Consider the following 7,728-nt stretch of genomic DNA (forward strand, 5'->3'; position numbering starts at 1 on the left):
AGAAGGGCGCACGATAAACGCGTTTTTCCGGTACTCATATCGACAAATTCGCCCTGTGGAAAAACGATACACGGTGTTCGTGTTTTGATTTTTTTTTTGGCCTTCAGGGTTGCCAAGTGCATTGATATTTGGAAAATGATTATATTTTTAATTGCATTGTTATTGCATTGTTATTGAAAAACCTTTTCATAAGTACTGAGAATTTGCAATATTCCCGTAGATTTCTAGAAAAAAAATGAAATGCAATTAAATGCGTAGAAATTGATTGCAACATTTGTCTGAACGGAATAACAACTGCCTTTATCGCACACTTAAACGATGTAGCGAATTATATGGATTTGTTTGTAATAATCAGAGCATTTAGGAGATTATTTTCAAAGTCCACATAGACGGGCTTTCTTTAAATTACTTTTTTTGTAACAGTTAATGATTTGGCATTCGTTTAGAAGATAGAAACAAATTTTGAATCTATCAAGCAGTATATGAAAACATATTTCAGATGTTTCAAATTCACCTTGAAAATTCGTTAGAAAAATATGGCTTATCTTCATCGATTTTGGGACGTTTCATAATGAATTCAAACGTTTAGCTGTTGACATTTAAAAAATAATCAATTTAATCAATTCAGAAATATTATAATTAGTTGAAATCAAACAAATACTGATTTTAGTAACGTACCTAGCATCACTGGTGAGGCCGCCAGCAAATCATAGTTTGAGGTTATGGCTGAGGCCAATTTTTCGCCAATACTATCGTCCGTATATACCCTTATAGAAAATGTTAGGTTGGTTCATCGAAAATGGAAACCAGAATGCAAATAGAAAAACAAAAATTAAATATACTATTGAAATTAAATCATTCTCAAAAACTATCTAAATCAGTTTAATAACTAGAAATCTGAATTTAAAATTTCAAATGATTACAAAATTTAAAAAAAAACTTAGATTAGGTATAAGGTTTGGCTTTAATAGATTAGGCTTTTAACTTACCAATTACTCACTGATTTTTAAAGAAAATTGTTCAAAGCATTAGAAATAACAGATTTTTAGACTCTCATTACTAACAATTGAACACATATTGATCAATACATTGTCGTATTTGCAAGATATATTTTAAAGCCTCATGTAAAATGTATTCTATCTGGCTTTAAAAACTACTCGTCAAAAAAGGAAATGATCATTTTTATTCATCAAGTGAAAAATAAACTACAAAATAAATAAAAAAGTTTTTTTTATTATTTGACAATTTGCGTCGGGGGTGTCCAGATCCTTCCCAAAATTGAAAATAAGGTTCATTTCTACGACTTCAAAACACACTTATTTTTAAAATTTTTGAACATTTTTATTTTTCACGATAGATTTTGTTAGATTTTTATGATAATAAAATAAAACCGTATTTCAAAACTACATAACTCTGTTATTTAACAAGGGAAATCATAAAATAACAAATCAAAATGCATCGAAATTTTACCAGCTTTTCAAATAAAATTTAAAACAATTAAGTAATGATCTTTAACATGAAAAAGTTAATAAGCTTTCTATGATTTAAAAAAGTACCGTCTGCATCACGGAATATTCTGCAAATGATACCATTATATAGTCCCATTTATGATGCAACTTTCATCTGAAGACACCAAAGGGGACCAATGTTTCCATTAAGAGTTATGGAAGAAATAATGACAATAAATCTCTTTTTTGGCATCGTTTTTAAGTCGTAAGAATGAACCCAATTTTAAATTTGGGGAATATCTGATGACCTCCGGCGCAAACCCGTTAGATAATAAAAAAAATCCCCATAAGTATCATAGGAGTTTTTTAAAAATTATCCTCATTTGTTTTATAGGTTAAATCAGTGTATGTATAACTGCATAAATAATGAGAATCCGTTAAGATATTTTTTGTCGGTGGAAAAATGAGAATTTTATGCCAGTCATTAATGACTGATGGAATGAATGTGTTCATTCTTATTTCATAATGCTAAGTCCTCCATTTTTCATAAGAGCAAGTTCACTGGTGTTGGGAAAAAGTGGTAGAAATTTTGACACTTACGGCCAGGGCCGTGTGAACGGGGGGGGAGGGGGGGGGGTGGGGTGTTTAGGGGTTTAACCCCCCCTCCCCATGAAGATTTTTTCAAGTAAAATTTTCACCGTAGTAACGAAAAATTACTTGATCTTAAAATGTATTTGAAAATAAATGTTAATAAGCAAGGCAGTATTTTTTTTCGCCTCCGACGGAATTGAATCACCCATGGCTTGAGACATTTCAATCTTCGACACTATTCGACGTTCACGAATTGAAACCAACTTATATTCTAAATTTCAATTTGCAATTCAATCTATATTTTGTTTTGGAACTCAAAACTTGACATTTAAAAACCCTACCTCGTCTTCAGAATGTGACTACATTTTAACAGTCTTTGAAACGAACAATTTTTTTTATTAACAAAAAAATCTTTTGTATTATTATTAGTTTAATTATTTACCCAATGCATTTAAATTAGGTCCATTGTATTTAAAAGATAATTTCGACTTATTTGGGTACCCTGAATCTAAATATGCAATATTTCTATCAGCTTTTGTTATTGAAATGAATTTTGGAAATATGTTAAAAGCATTTGAGAAATTTCTGCACTTTTTTTCAACAAAAACTCAAATCAAAAACATATAATTTAAAAATAAAAGTTTTAAATGAATTTTCAACTTTCCTCAAGACTTCAAGTAAATTTTAGTTCTGCGAAAAAGTTTTAGAAGGTTTATGTTTTTTTTCCTTTTTCTCATTAATCAAATTTTTAAGAAGTTTTAAGCCAAACCGAATTTTAAATATTTTTAAAGCATAAATGTAATCTTTTTGCTGGTTTTAAAAAATATGTTAAATGAAATCAAGTTTTATTACACTTTCTGCAGTAATGTCAAAAGTACTTGTTATGATATATTTTTTTATTAACTTTAGAATTTTACATTTTTAGATCATGCATCATTTTTATTGTAATATTATTCCTCAATTGGATAAAGTATGATAAAGTGAATCAGAATCAGATTTTTTCATAAAAAAAAGTTTTTTGGATGATCAGTAATCAAAGATTTATTTCATTTAAAATTGATACATTTCAAATTTCCTTAATTTCCTGCCAAATTGATCATTTTTAAAATAAGCACCAAAATACTGTTGCCTTGAGCTATCAATAAAATTTGGAAATGGTTATGGTGAAACGTGTTTATTGAAAAAAAAAACCTTCTGAAATGTTCTAAATAGCTTATATTGTCCACAGAGAACAGACGTACAAGCTAGCCCACGAAACTTGTGTAAAAATCCCAACACCCTTTTTGAACAAATTTTTGTTTTTTGGCTGCGATTACGCCTTTTCGAAAACTGGGCACTTTAAAGTTGGTTTGTAACTCTTGAATGGCACAATAGATGGCACTGTTTGCAGTCAGTTTCTAACGTATTTTTTTTGGTTTTGGATTTGAAATTTTACACACTTTTTTGACGGTTTTTTGTTCGAGCTTGTACGTCTGTTTTCTGTGTATTGTCCACATTCATATTTTATTTTAATTTTCAAATAAATTTACCAAATTACAGCACAGTTTTTTTTTTCTAATTAACCTGTCGAACTTTATAGTCAAACTATTTAAATTTAAGAAATATTTTTGACAAATTTTTCTATGTTTCTTTTATTCTAAACTTATCTTTTCTTGACACATAAGCCCTCAAATCTAAATTTTCAATAAGAAAAACAAAGTTTCAAAATTCTGTTTTTTCCAGGACCCAATATTTCAAGTGACGAAAGTGACAAAACACTCAAAGCTTGTCATTTTATGCTTTAATACCTGTAATTGAAAATTTAAAAAGTTTTCATTATTTATTTATTATAAAATCATGTTTTATGAATCGATCATGATTTAGAAAATTTATCCTAAAAAAGTTTCAAAAATGACTCGATGTCTTGAAAACTAAAGTTTGATGCGCAACGTTTACTAATTTTGTTTATGCTTTGACCTTTCAATACTTCAACAAAACTTGGAACTCCTTATTTTTAATTTTTTATCAGTTTTTATTGTTCATTCACGAAATTACCCATTTCCCAACATTTCCTTGTCAGTATAATTTTTAATTTTAATCTGCTGTATTTTTTCAAATAGATTTCTATATAACTGGCACTTTTGAAAGAATAATAAATATACTCTTAAATGAAAAAAATAAATTAAACCATCCACCATTGAATAAATTCTTCAAAGTTCAAAATGGATTTTTTCATTCGAAAATTCAATTTTCAAATAGCGATTGAGAATTTTTTTAGTTCAAATAAAAAAAAACTACAGCGGAATTTCTAAGCAACCCTTCAATTGAAAATGAACAAAAATTTTAAATTAATAAACATAAACAATTATTATCATTTTCATAACAACTAATCATTGTTGATTTTGTAACTGATGGGACATTTATTTGATAACTAGCTGACCCGGTGTGCTTTGCTACACCTTTCAGAATCAAATGATATTTTCAGAGATCATTCAAATTTTTATTGTTTTTGGTATTATTTTAAATCAAATGATGACGAAATTAATATGCAACCACTATAAAATGAGAGCTTCAGCTGGAGTTTCAAATTGAAACACAAACCATAACTTATATTCTGAATCTTGATTTATAAATTTGTTTTAAAGATCTGATAATTTTCATCTGTTTCCTCAAGTTTCGCCCTAAAAAAGAAGGGTCCCAAATTAATCGTTCGTAAATAATCTTACTTATAAAGTATGGTTGTTTTTGCTTGATATGTTCTGGATTTATGCTAAAAAACTGATTAGAGAGCCCCCCCTGTCCTTCCCTTCACCCCCTGCTGAATGGAGATTGTAATCTTTAATAAACATTTTTTTCGTTCCCAAAAATCCTCTTATATCAAATATAGTTCCATTTGTTGATAAGTATTTAAGCTTTACAACAAAAATTGTATGGAGCCCCTTTCTTTCTTTCCCTCTCTACACTGTAAAGCATAAGAGTCTATAACAATCGTAGAAACATATTTCGTAACCAAGTACTTTTCCATGCCATATTTGTTTCCATTTGTTGGCTTCGTAAGCATAAATTGAGAACATATGCTAAAAAAATTGTATTGGGCTCACCTCCCTCCTCCCATGTACCTTCTCACTGAAGGAGGATGATGTGTCAAATAATCATAGAGTCATACCAAAATGATTTTCCATGTTAAGTATTGTCCATTTCTCGGATTTTGTAAAATAAAAGTTAAATGTAAGCTTACCTCTTCCCTTCCTATATTCCATGCCATGCCAAATTTGGTTTTATTTACGTAGTAAATTTTTGAGTTTTGTATAAACTTGAAAGGAAGTACAATCCCCTTTCCGTTCTCTTCTTTCAATAGAGGGGTGATAACGTAATATTCATAAAAGTATTTTTCGTACTCAAATACTTTTTGATGCCAAATTTGGTTTCATTTGCTCGATTAATTCTTGAGTTATGGAAAAAAATGGAAACCCCCCCTTCTTCCTTTATATCTTACCGCTTGAAATTGTAAGGGAGACCTCGCCTCCCCCTTTTCATCCACCTCTTCGAAAGAGTGAGGGATACCAAATATTCATAGAAGCATTTCTCGTACCCAAATATCGTTCCATGCCAAATTTGGTTCCATTTGCTGTTTTAGTTCTTGAGTTATGCAGTAAAAATTGTATGAAACTCCCCTCCCTCTTTCCTTCCTCCCCGCTGTAAGAAGGAAGGGGTCTCAAACAATCATTAGAACATGTCACGTCCCCAAATACCCGCCCATGCCAAGTTTGGTTCCATTTGCTTAATTACTTTCTTAGTTATGTTGAAAACTATAAAAGAGGCCCCTCCCCCTTTATATCTCCCTACTGGAAAGAGGGAGGGGTCTCAAATTATCATAGAAATGTTTTTCGTATCCAAATACCCTCCCATGCCAAATTTGGTTCGAATTGCTTTATTAGTTTTTGAACTATATAAAAAAATATGAAAAAGGTCCCTCTCCCTTTCAACTGGAAAGAGGGAGGGGTCTCAAATAATCATTGAAATATTTTTCGTATCCAAATACCTTCACATGCCAAATTTGGATCCAATATCTTGATTAGTTCTCGAGTTATATGAAAAATTGTAAGGTAGCCCCCCTCCCCCCTTCCTATCACGCCACTGAAAGGAGGGAGGGGTACCAAATATTCATAGAAATATTCCTCGTTCCCAAATACCACCCCATGCCATTTCATACCATTTGCTTGATGGGTTCTCGAGTTATGCAAAAAATTGTCTTTTGTTTGGGAGGCCCCTCCCCCCCTTAATGAGAGAGGGAGGGGTCTCAAACCACAATAGGAACCTTCCCCTGCCTCCAATACCCCCACCTGCCAAGTTTCATGCAAATCGGTTTAGTAGTTTCCGAGTCTATAGGGAACAGACAGACAGACAGACAGACAGACAGACAGACAGACAGACAGACAGAAATTCATTTTTATATATATAGATTCTGATTTGTTTTAAACTCTGTTTTGTAAACGTTTTATTTTAAATTTGCTTAGAAATTCAATTGAAACAAATATTAGTTCAGAATAAAATGTTTTTAATTGTTTTTAATTTGTGTGCTTATCATGAGTGAGAAATCTCATTCCATTTTTATTATTTATTTTTTGGACTGTTACTATTTTCAGCTAAATTTGAATTTCGAAAACCACCCCCATGGACGGGTCCTTCGCACGGGCCTGCTTACGGCACATTTTGAAAATCTTGCCATGTAAAAATATTGTCAAGATCTGTGGCCTTCTGGTTTTTTTTACAACACGTGTTGTATTTTCGCATACTGTGATGCAAAAATAGCACTATTTCTATCACATACGGCTGAAATAGAAACAGTGAAAATGAAAACATTTTTGCATGGTAAAATTTTCAAAATGTCAAAATTTCTACCACTTTTTCCCAACACCAGTGAACTTGCTCTTAGAAGTTTGTACAAAAACTGGAAGAATTTCATAAGACTCTTATGAAAACTAATTTTACACTATAAGAAGCAGTTTATAAGTCGTATCTAATGAATCTTATATTAAGAAATTGCCTAAGTGTACAGCAATAAAAATTTGACGTTTGAGTTGAAGTTTCGAATTTTCGTTAGTTAAAAGTGCAAGCGCAAATCGGCCTTTCTGATGCGGGTATAGATGTCTCTCTTGGTACTTAGAAGCACTTCACTTTCTCAACTTTTTGTCCAGCTACCACGTCATTGGAGAATCTATTTGAAAATTTATTCACAGGAAACTTGGACCAAGTGAGACGCTGGCTCCGGATTGTCAACAGTGGAGTTCTTTTATCACGGCCCTATGCACCGGAGGATTGGCGCGAGAACTTTCAGTAAGTAAGTAAGCGGGTAGTTTCTATTGGTTTTTTGACGTTTGATGGGAGGGAGATGATCGTTTAATCAAAAATATAATTAAAAGTTTTTTTTTTTTTTGAAATAAGAACTTTTCACCATTTAAAGATTAAGGTATAAAGAATCTTTTGAAATACTTAACTTAAAAATGATTTTTTGCATCCCTCTGGCCCTGAGGCACTCATATTTTTATGACGTTAGTCAATAAATTGAATAAACGAACAGATCAATGCAATGCTTACAACAATTCAAACTTAGTTACTTCCAGCCACTCAACGGTTTTCTAAAACCATTAAAAGCAAATATTTTTTGTAATCTATTTTTCACAGAGCAGTAGTAAATTTGAAACGCAAG

Source organism: Uranotaenia lowii, chromosome 2 (genome assembly GCF_029784155.1).
Source record: "Uranotaenia lowii strain MFRU-FL chromosome 2, ASM2978415v1, whole genome shotgun sequence".
NCBI lineage: Eukaryota > Metazoa > Arthropoda > Insecta > Diptera > Culicidae > Uranotaenia > Uranotaenia lowii.